A 12,675-nucleotide genomic window follows, 5' to 3' on the forward strand; every position below is an offset into this window, starting at 1 on the left:
ACAGCTCCTGTGTGGATGCCATTCCTGCGAATACATGTAAATGAACCAGCCTAGTATGGAAAGAGGTTAAAGGTCATCAAATTTTGCATAAGCAGCAAATGGCTTGCACATTACAGTGTTTTTAAAACCTATTTTTATTAAAACTGTCCATACCAACTTTTTCCAGAAATAAAACTTAAACTGGCCACTGACATATGCATCAGCAACATCTGAAACCTTGCGCCTCAATATTACATTCTGTGTTTCCTCCACTCTCCTGTCCAGACCTGCACCAGAGTTATCACAGGGGCTCAGGCTGGAGGATAAATCTGATGGAGGGATAAACACTTTCTCTGACTCTGTACCAAGGTATTGGTTGGCGCGTCTTAGGTATGCTCCTTACTAGCAAAGCTACGCCTCTTTCCACTAAGCTCTACTCCCTTGCTGAACGTGTCAGAAAAAGTGTAGAAACTCCAGATGCGCCAATTTGCACAATTTTTTTGACAACATTTTTTGCACAGACACAATAGTAAATCTGTGCCAGTGTGTAATACGGAGGCACGAAATATCACACGTGGCCAGCGCTGAGGCCAGTAGGAGGTCAATCACAGCAAGGTGGGCAGTTTTGAGACGCTGACTCCATGATTTGGCAAATCCAGACACCCCCCCCCCCAGTGACTCCAGGTCAGGCCCAATTTATAGGTTTTATTTCTGGAAAACAGTTTGATTGACCATTTTAATAAAAATAGGTTTTGAAACACTGTAATGTGCCCACCAGCAACATGCCATTTGCTGCATATGCAAACGTGATGGCAGGTTCTTTTTAAGAGAAGAACTGCTGCTGCTGGGTGTCATTGGGCATTTTCTATAGTTAGTGTTTCTTAAAAATGGCAAAAAAAAATAAAAATTGTATATGTTAGCCCAAGGAGTAGTTATTTTATTTGACTATTTAATAGTTTGGGGCTTTTTTCCATGTTACGTGTTGTAATTTAGTAGGCAGTCTATAAAAAAAAAAAATTGAAAGCATCAATGATAAATGATTGGAAAACTGCAACTTGTCAGCTCAGTAGGACTTCTCTGTGATAAATTTCATAGATGTGACGATATCACTCGTGCTCTTACATAAAAGCATCTGATCTGCTGTTAATAAGTACTGATCTCCAGATGAAATGTGGTGCACGAAATGACAGGTGCTGTAACTGAGACATCTTACCTGGGGAGAAGAGGAATGGCAGGTCCGTCAGATACAGATGTTAAGAGCTGCTGTCCTGCAGGCTGGAAGCTGCTTCCCTTCTTTGTGTTCTGCAAGGACTCTGGGGGATTCTAGGATGGCATCGCTCAGTCAGAGGAGCCAGTAGCAGATGGTGAGCATTTCTACTTTTACATCCTGAACAACTTGGCACCATAGGAACGGCAGGCCCATAGCATTAGTGCTGCTTGTTTGTGGTCGTTTACAGTAATGACTTGATAATGGACACTAATGTTATAAAGGGCGTTTAAAACCGAAAATAAATCTGTTCAAGTGAATACTTTGCTTCACACACTGAATATTATTTATTCTCATCAGAAGACAGAGGTTTTCTACAATAGCTTAAAGAGACGGCATCACTTGTTTTATCTAAAACATTCATCATTCATTTAATTGAATTAAGCGTTTTATTTCAGTAGGTGTGCGTTTCACTTATTGGCTCAGATCTACGTTAAAATCTGTCCGTCAGGACTATTGCCTTGTTCAGTGACTTGTTTTATGTTAATGACAACATTTTCCTAGGCTAAATTATTCGGAACATTTTACTGAGGCCACAAAGTGTTGCTACTTAGGGAAAAAACAACCTCGAAATATAACCTGATATAGTTGTACATAATATATTATACAAAACACATATAAAGACGCTTCTGTTAGCAATGGAGCATACCAGCTGAAGAATGGTTACTGAAGTATCAATCAAATAGGTTCTTAGGTTAGTAATTGAGGAAGGAAGATTCTCGTCATTGGAATTGTGATGATAATGAGATGACTACTGTCCCTGCCCCCAATTAAGGTAAGCATGACAGTCCTAAAGGAATCTTACCCAACAAACCCTTTAATATCAAGGGCCATAGGCATGTAATTGTATGGTAAATATGGCCCTTCTGGACTGATTACGTCCATATGGTCACGACAGTGACTCCGATTTAGCTGCAGCTGTGACTGCGTGCAGGGTTGCCAACCAGAATTTATTTCTGGACACTTATCCCAAAAACGGACAGCTAACATTTTTTACAGTAAACTGGAAAACTATAATGAATTATGATTATTCTAAGTAATACAGGTCTGTAGCTCATATACTGATAAGAACTCATTACCAGCTGTAAAATGATGATGATTGCCACCAAAATAATCTACTGAAGTACCACCAGCCCCAAAGAAAAAAAAGTAATGGACACATCTATTTTCACGGACACAGGAAAGAAGGTCCAGAAATTTCAGACTGTAATTGGCATATAATGTGTGTTTTCAGCGACGCCTGAACTCCCTTTCAGGGCATCCTTTTTGGGGTGTGGTATCCTTGAGCATCACAGAGACGCTTTTGATAACAATACATTTTCACCTTATTGTTTCATTACTAAACATCATGATTCATATACGTGTATGTGCTGCAATATCCAGTTTTACCTTTTATTAACAGAGATTGACTTTATGGTGATTTGTTTTATAATATTAGGTAGAACTCAGACTGCAGTTCTTAGCGAAGGTCACACTAAGGGAAGGAATAAACGGGACACCATGAATCTTCAGCGTAGCTTTTCCACTGTCTTGGGATAGTAAATTGCAGATGCCTTGATCATTTATATTTGATAGAAATCCTCTATTTAATTTAAATGAATCATATCTGCTTTTTTAATCTGCTAGATTAGTGATAAATCTATTCCTGCAACTAATAACTGTGTAATTCACCCTAGACACAAAGCAGAGGCTGATTAGTGGCTTTCAGAGCTTTGATCAATGCTTAGGGAGAGCACTCAGATATTAAAATGATAATTTTAGATTAAAAACAAATCAAAGAGTGTGACAAATAATGTGTCATATTCTGAGGTCTGCAAAATTTCAGCTCTTTGTATTTCAATTTGTTGCAGTGTTTTAACCAATATAGAGAAGACGCAAAGTAATAAACGGAGTATAAAACCTGAACTGCATTCACATAATATAGCATGCCGCATTTATCAGAATAGGGAACATCCTGACACACTGATGACTACATGTTGCCTTGCCTCTATTATGCCTGCCTTGGGTAAGTCTGAGTTTTGAGAGAGTCTGTTATCTTTTTACTAATATAACTAACAGTAATCAGAACATTGGATAAGCATAGTTAAAGGGCATCTGTCAGCAGATTTGTACCCATGACACTGGCTGACCTGTTACATGTGCGCTTGGCAGCTGAAGACATCTGTGTTGGTCCCATGTTCATATATGCCCCCATTATTGAGAAAAATGATGTTTTGCTATATGCAAATGAGCTGCCATTATAAATGGAGGCTCTGCCTTCTCTGCAAGTGCCCGGCCCTCTGCACGTTGATTGACATGGCCAGGTTCCTGGCTCTATCAATCAAAATGGAGAGAGTGTGGCAATTGCAGAGAAAGCAGAGCCTGTAGATGTAACAGCAGCATCTCTGTTGCTCCTAGAGGCTCATTTGCATATATAAAAGGTTAATTTTTCTCAGCAATGCGGGCACATATGAACACAGGACCAACACAGATGTCTTCAGATTCCAAGTGTGCATGCACCACGCAGACCATGCTGATGTTAAACAGTTTCAACTGGATTTTTTGCGACTGTCACAGTTGCAGCACGACACCATTGACTATCATTATAAAGAATGTCGCCGTGTAACCCTATCCTTAAAGACTGAAAAAAACGGGGATGTGCAAGCCGCCTGGCCTTACACGTTTTTTGCCCCATTAATCAGAAAAAAGCTAACCAGTACTCACAGCAGTGTCTCCTCTCTGCTGACCACACAAGGGTTCCCTTACGTTTTCCTCAGCAGGCAGTCAAAATGTTACTGCAGCTGCCTGTTGCATGAGCACTGTGTACTTCTCCGGCCTCACTTTGTATCATGTCAGAAAGCCTAGATGTGCGCCCTGCCAGCAGGTGAGGTCTGTGCCCGATTCTGCAGGATCAATAGGACAGATGAAGCAGGATACGTTTACTACTAGAGTTCGGCTCCATGCATGCCATGAGGTGCCAGTCTGGAGCTTGTCTAGCCCTGATTTAGGTAGCACATTTTTGTCACTGGCTATTTCTCATGCAGCTGATATATAACCGAAGACATGAGGCCGAATTTACTGTACAACACATTTTGGAAAGTGAAGAAAACCTCAGTCACTTACTACCTTGTTAGTAATATTGCTAAAAACTGTAAAGTAAATCTAAAAGGTTTTTAAGAGGACCTTTCACCGGATTTTATTAATTGAGAAAAGTACCTGTACTTGCCGCTGATGCTGCCACCTTGCCTGTTTTGTTAAAATAGCGCTCCTACGCCGCGCTGTGCCCCCCGGTATTTTCTCCGCTCAGTATGCTGATACGGAGCATCAGAGCAATGGGGAGGAGACGCAGTCTTTCTCCGTGGGCGTCTCCTTCTCCCCTGGATGTAGCGCTGTCCAGTCGCAGCGCAGAGCGTCACAGCCAGGGAGGAAAAAACCTTTACTGCAGGTGTGAACTAGCTGGTAAACATTTTCTAACTCTACTTTGCAGTTATTAAAAACTGTGGCTCTTCTAGACCTATAAATATCACTAGTGAAATGTGTCACTAACCCCTAGCTCCATTTTTGTATGCCAAGCAATCTCATTATGTGTATCCGATTTGAGCTGTAGCCGTTTGTAGTATTTGTTTCTGTTTTTCAGGAACCTGTGTAAATTGATTTGCAGTCAGTCTGCCAACAGCTCATAAAGCACAAACGAACACGCAGAATCTCTTGGCAAAAGGGAGATGTTGTTTAGGCCATTTAAAAGCTTGTAATGAATTCTGCCACTCATTCACTGCAATGCTAACTGGGTTACTACTTTGTCATAAAATGCCGTGCAATAAAATAGTCACCGCACTGAGGATTTTCTTTTTTTTTTTTTTTTCACGTATTTATATATTTATTTATTTTTTACTCGAGATGATTTGTGTTAGGTGTGCTAGTTCAAGATTTATTAGTGATACACAAGTCTCATAAACCTCAACTGAGTCAGCAAAGAGTGGACTTATAGCCTACAGGGTATCAGATCCTACCATAATTCATGTACTACAATTTGGCAATACGTGTTGTGTTGTATTGAGTATTTTAGATTTATAAAGGTATTGAAGTCATAGTATTTCCATTGCTGTATTAAGAATGAGTCCTAAGGCAGGCTACCTTCGCAATCAGTATGTATATCATGAACAGGAAGCCTATTATAGTAGTTTTAGAGGTGTAATGGAACAAGATGTCTGGTTGGACAACCTCTGGTCCTCAGCTTCAGCTTTCTGGTCCTCCAGGGCCAACTGATCATGTGGGGTTCTTTAGAGCCCAAACAAGAAGCTATTATTACATAGGGAACTGCTATGTAATTACTTAGTTTCCATGCTGTACCACAGCTGGTGAAAGCGGTTGTCCGGTGTCAGGCGGAAACTAGACAACAACCGGGAACCACCTGAAATAAAGAACCAGTAAGACAGAACCTGCGCTACCACTCCAATTCCCCTGGCTGGGCTCTGTTTACCCGGCTGCATTGGTGACATTCCTCCTGAAACCAGACTTACCCTTTAACACCGATTTCCAATGGCGATAATACAAATGCATTTTATTGCCCATATACAACCACTATACCTACACCTTCTGTGGATCTTATGGTGATCCAAGTCCAATTCAGAGGAACCTCCAGTTGTTGTGCTGTAATATGGATACTGAAATGTGCCTGTACTTCAGTCATCTGAAAGAGACCTTACATGGTGCGTACTTTAATGCCAGCGATCACCACTAGGAATACTATATAGAGCTGGAGGCTGCCATTGGCACGATTTACCCTCTTTCATGTGATCCTAAAGAGACATCTTTTATTAAAAGCAAGTTCTGAAACCACAGTGCACCATAACATAATAGCTGTGTAGACAATGAAATATTTGAAATAAATATAATTATAATATGCCTGATTAGATGTAATGCATTACTTGCACACACTATACTCGTATTATGCCTGTAATTATCGATATTGGTATTATTTTCTCCGTCCGCTAAGTATGGCCAGTGCACATTTTATCTGTTAGCTGCTCGACAGTATTACTTTATGATGCATGAAAACAGAGGCCATTAGTTTGCTGAGGCTTAAACAGAATACTGGGAAGAATATTGCAACCCATTAATTTTTTTTTTCTTTTTAAGTACCTTGCTTTTAGAGAAGGTAGCAGGACGCTGGATTCAAAGCTTCTGTGTTCTCAGCGGTCCATTCCCAACCATACTTATGATAAATATTGTTGGGTCTTTTCTGTCATAAAGGTCTGGTTTTTATACGCTTGTCCATGGTTCCGATACAGATTAAAGAGGACCTTTCATCAGTTTTGCAAAAGTCTAATTAGGGTGTTTCCTTATAGGGCGGCCCCCACTGATGCCATGGCTGTTTTCTTTTTTTTTATTATAATTTTTTTTTTTTAAACATTCATCCACGCCTTGTATTATAATGAGGAGGAGACAGAGTCTTTCTCAGTGGGCGTCTCCTTCTCCCTGGCTGTAGCACTGTCCAATGGCAGCGCAGAGCGTCACAGGGAGTTTTTTTCTGTGATGCTGTGATTGGACAGCGCTACAGTCAGGGAGAAGGGGACGCCCATCAAGAAACCCTGGCGTCTCCTCCTCCCTGTTCCGAAACTAGTAATTAGCATACAGAGTGGGGAAAATACTGGAGGGTACAGCGGGCTAATGGAGCGGCGCCCAGGAATAATAGTAAGCACAATAGGATCCCTGCTTTATGCCGTACCTAACGTGCTACTTATCTTATAAAGTCTGGACTCATGAAAGGTCCTCTTTAAGGGCTCATGCACATTACCATTTTAGTCTGCATCCGATCTGCGTTTTTATTTGTGGAACAAATGCGAACCTATTTATCTCAGTGAGGCCGCAAAAGATGTGGACAGCAGACCCGTAAGTCCGTTCCACAGCCCTGAAAAAAAAAATATAGAACATGTCTTATTGTCTGTTTTGTGGACAAGGTTAGGACATTTGTTCGGGAGTAAAAAAAAATGGTGGCATGGACTTGGCCGGTATTCATGTTTTGCGGTCCGCAAATCACCTTGTGCATGAGCTCTAAAGCGGTTGTGGGAATCTTCCGTAAAGTGAAGCAGTGATGATACTCATCTTTTAAAATGCTCACACGTGTTCCTAGTCATCTTTCAGCTCTTGATAATGGGAATACATGGCTGTCAATGACTCAGTAGGGCCTCCCACATGACTCCTAGACCCAGAAAGGACAGATTCAAATGAATAAATGACATGTTTTGCTGAATCTTTTCTTTCACAACTATTGATTTGCTCAGCTCTATAGCATGCTGCATTCCCATGGTGAGGTTCCCTTTAAGCTATTTGCAGCCTCGTGCCAGCTTTTATAAAAACTCAAAAGCCTATTTACCAGGACCCATTGAAAAGCATAGGAGAGGGCTGGGGAGAATATATGATTCAAAACTACAGAAATGAAGCACCAGATGATGCAGTACATTTAGAAGCATCGTATTGTTGCTTTCCTTAAATGTCTATTTAACAGGAACTAAGCTTTAAATGAAAGTATATTGTACCTGATAATATTCAATTGTATATCTTTGATGGGTTAAACCTAAAGGGCGTCTGTCAGCAGACTTGTACCTATGACACTGGCTGACCTGTTACATGTGCGCTTGGCAGCTGAAGGCATCTGTGTTGGTCCCATGTCCATATGTGCCCGCATTGCTGAGAAAAATGTATTGTATGCAAAGGAGCAACGGGGACGTTACCATTACACCTCGAGGCTCTGCTCTCTCTGCAACTGCTGTGCCCTCTGCACCTAGATGAGGCCACGCAGTGAAAACATCATAAAGCCTGTCTGCTGTTATCCATCAAAGTGCAGAGCATGTGGCGGTTGTAGAGAAAGCAGAACCTCTAGGTGTAACAGCAACGCCCCTGTTGCTCCTACAGGCTCATTTGCATATATTAAAACATTTTTCTCAGCAATGCGGGCACATATGAACATGGGACCAACACAGATGCCTTCAGCTGCCAAGCACACATGTAACAGGTCAGCCAGTGTCATGGGTACAAATCTACTGACAGATGCCCTTTAAACTCTGTGCAAATCAGAGATACACAGCCTCCATGTTGTAAAAAGCACATTAAGGCTTATAGCCACATGTAGCTAGTCCGCTGCGTAGCTGCTGGAATTACGCAGCAGCAAAATCCTCTCCAGATGGGGTAAATTTTCATTTCACTGTGGAAATACTGACGTTTTGCCTCACATTTCACCTGAAAAGGGGGGAATCCACAACAGAAATTTTGAACATAAATATGTGGAATTAAAATCCACACCTTGTGTCCAATGTGGACATTTCATTGTGCAAAATGAATGCAGTGCGTGAATGAAATTTGTTAAAATCTCATCACCTTTGCTGCTACTGTAAACACTGTATATTGTCCACAGTCTGCAGTGTTTATACTACGTGTGGCTGTATCCACAGCTCTTCAATTTATTATATAGATTTCTACCAGATATTTCACTCTTTGCAATGCATAGCGAGAAATCCACAGCAAATCAGCATATAACACAGGGATTTGTCTGTGAAAGTGAGTAATTTTGCTTGTAGATGCAAAGGTGTTCATTTCCAAATTTGTAATGTCGAGGAAGGCATTTTGTCTTGCCAATTCGGTCCGCGGACTATATTTTATTTCTGCTCTTGTCAATGGGCTGTGTTTGAGATTAAAGCTTGGTCCAACTGACTTTTTCTAATCACAGATAACCACTTTTTCAACTCAATATCCTAGAAAACAATTTTTCTTTTTATTTTACTGTTTTTCTTTTTCATTTTGTTAGTACCTGGCCATGTAATATTACATACGAAATATTGTCCTTATGTAGCAGTAAGTACAAATGATAAGACCTCATAAATACCTAGATAATCTATTGTCAGTTTACTGCTGCTGTGAGGGGAAGATCTTAACTGACATGTAACTCTAATGATAATAGTAGGTGTAGAATTGGGATAGCAGTGTATGGTACCTCCCTTGTTCTACTGATAGGCCTAGATAGAGATATCCACAAAAGAGTAGTGCACTTATCAGTGTAATGTGTAATGCTCTTATTGAGTCACTCGTACCCCTTCCCTCTGTGTTCAGAGTGAATGGTCTGACTGAGAAGGTTAAGCAAGGCTGTGCTAAAAATCTAAAGGAGGAAGTTAAAAGGAAGGTAGGAAGTAGAATACATGGAATGACTTTAAAAATGAAAATTACATTATTATTATTTTTTGCCAAAACAATTACATAAAATATTCATATATAGGCCATGTGATTTAAAAAAAAGTTTTAATGGAAGTGTTCGATTACTATTTTTTTTTATAATTTATCTGATGAGTAAGGTTAGGACCAGAAGTGGCGGCCATTGGGCTGTTGAGATACGGCCGCAGCTAAGCAGCCATGAAGATGGTCATTCATTTGCTGATGGTAATGGAAATGTATTGTCTCATATCAACCGGGCACCAGCTACCATGTCTGGTCCTACACTAAAAATGATTTTTGTTGTTGCTTTTCATGAGGTTATCATAATGCCCTTCTCCCTTAGCTACAAGTCTGTGTGCAGAGATAAAGCCAGCCTATGCAGTTACAGCATGTGTGTCGCTTAGATAATTCTTTAGCAAAATTGTATCTGTATTATATTTTTAACGTAACTGCGTAATTTATTGTAAATGTTTCAGAGTTACCTTTATGAGAAATTTACATAAACACACGTTTCTACCTAAGAGTTAGTGCTTTTCTGTTCTAAGAGATAATCTATGCCTTTTTTTTTTAACTTTCCTATGTTCGTGCTGTGATCAGCTCCTCAGGCTGACTACTCCCTTATCACCTCTGGAGATTGAACTTTTTTTCTCCAAACAGGGACCGTGCCCCCTTGTATATAACATGTATTAGTTAGGTTTCTGTTTTACAGAACCAGAACGCCATGCTGTTCTGTAAAGTATCTCACAGAAGGGTCCCATTTGATTCCAATGAATGTTTGTATTTACAGTGATGAGTTTTCAGTCTGGAAGTAAAGGCATATTTATTTTGAGGGCTGCGGAGGCCTATAAGGAAGCCAGGCAACTGCCAAGTGCCCTGTACCTGCTGTCACATTACTGCAGACATTGTCTCCACAGTCAAATACAACATAGCATCCATCTTCCAGATGCATCTTGGCAAAGAGGTCGGCCATGTCTGGAAGATGTCATCCATGATCAAACATAGTTATAGCCTGAGAAGACCTTGTATTATAAGGTACCTCAGCGAGGCTGCTATCTGTTCTCTCCAGAGCAGTAATCGGTATAGATTTTCTCTTGTTAATGTATGCATCCTGGGTGTTCCACCTCTTAATCACATTGCTGGAAGTGTTTAACAGTTAAAATATCTGTTTTGGAATGTTAGTCTCATCAGAGTATGATTAATTGAAAATGCTCAAAGAGAAAGTGCTGTCTTTGTTGATGCTACATCAGTGGTTTACAGTGATCTATAATATAATGATATCTAATAAATATCTTTAGCATTATGTGATATTTAGCTATTTTAATAGCTAAGCTGAGCCTGTTGTATTTTGTGTATATGCTAATCATGAAAACTAACAGGTGACATCATTTTAAGTGAAAATGGGGTTGGAGAAAGCTTAAATAGCAAACGGTGAGTACTCATCTGACCTATCCCTGCCGCTGTTGTCGACCACTGTTCCAGTTCCTGGGCTTGGGCTTGACACGCCGGAAATGGCTTGTACTGCCAGCTCAGCCAATGAATGGTGACCTGTCTCAGTAAGTAAATTGGCTGAGCAACCAGTCCAAGCCATTTTTGGCACGTCGAGTGCGATAACCGGAAGTAAAAAGGAGTGGGGACAGAATAGTGGCAGGGGATCAATAAGGTGAGCACTCAGTTTATTTTAGCCTTACAGCATCCGACAGCATTTTTATTCTAAATTATGTGACCAGAATTACACTTGGTTATGCCAATTCCAGTCCCTGAATATTAATTAAAGGGGTTGTGTTGTGCCAGACAAATCTGTTCATGAAATGTAAAAAAAAAAAAAGAAAAACTTACCAATATATTTTATAATGAGTAAGGCCTCATGCACGCGGCCGTTGTTTTGGTCCGCATCCAAGCCGCAGTTTTTGCAGCTCGGATGCGGACCCATTCACTTCAATGGGGCAACAAAAGATGCGGACAGGTTAAAAAATATATAACCTGTCCTATTCTTGTCCATTTTGCGGACAAGAATAGGCAGTTATATCAATATACCGTGTTTTGTGGATCCGCAATTTGTGGACCGCAAAACACACAGCGGTTGTGTGCATGTAGCCTAAGGCTGGGTTCACATGACCATATGGTATATATATATATATATATATGTGTATATGATATACTTAACAAGCTCTGCCTCTAATGCCACCAGATGTAAGACAGCTATCCTATAAGTCAGTGTTCGACTATATATATATATATATATATATATATATATATGCCTTGAGACATGACTCGGATAATAAGCTAGCACCTCATCTGCAGACAGCTGTTTCGGGGTAATTGCCCTCATCAGTGCAGAGCAGAGAGTACTGGCTTAACTGGGTGAGAGGCCCAAGTCAGAATTTGGGGGATAGCATCACTCCTTGGGGAGAGACCGCCTTAGTCGGTGTGAGGAGACTTATAGGCCTTTCATGCCGCATCCACCAGCATCAGAGAAGACATCCATGTTGGTGGATTAACCCCTCATATGCCGCAGACAGTGTTGATGGCGGCATACGGGAGGTTCTCGCTCCCTCTCCTGATACTGCTGTGATGGGGACCCGATGGTTGCCATGGCAGCCCTACGCCTTTCAAAGGCTTTGGGGCCTGGCAGCCATGGAGACCTATGAGGCCCAGTCCCCAGGCTGGGTATCATAGGCAAACTGTCAGTGTATTACAGATACATTTGTATTGTATTGCATTGATACAGGCATCAGGCCCTGAAATGTTGAAGTCTCATAGTGAGATAAAAATGAAAAAAAAAAAGTTTCAAGTGAAAAAAACAAAAACAAAAATGTCCTTTTCCCATAAAAAAAAGACCTAAAATTGTAAAAAAAAAATAAAGAAAAAACAAAGACATATTAGGTATCGCCGCTTCTGTAACATTCGGCTCTATAATAATATCACATGATCCACCCCGTTAGCAGGACATCATAAAAGAGAACTGTGCCAAAAAAGCCATATTTTGTCACCATACATCACAAAAAGTATATTACCAAGCGATCAAAAAGTCATATGTACCCCCAGAATAGTACTAGTCAAACCATCGCCTCATGCCGCAAAAAATGAGCCCCTACATAAGATAATTGCCTGAAAAATTCAAAAAAATATATAGCTTTCAGAAAATGGACACAAAAACAAATAGTTTTTCTTCCAAAAATGCTTTTATTTTATAAAACCAGAATACATACAAAATATAGACAAATTAGGTATTACTAAGTCCGTAA

The sequence above is a fragment of the Bufo gargarizans genome, chromosome 1, assembly GCF_014858855.1.
Source record: "Bufo gargarizans isolate SCDJY-AF-19 chromosome 1, ASM1485885v1, whole genome shotgun sequence".
In the NCBI taxonomy this organism is placed as follows: Eukaryota; Metazoa; Chordata; class Amphibia; order Anura; family Bufonidae; genus Bufo; species Bufo gargarizans.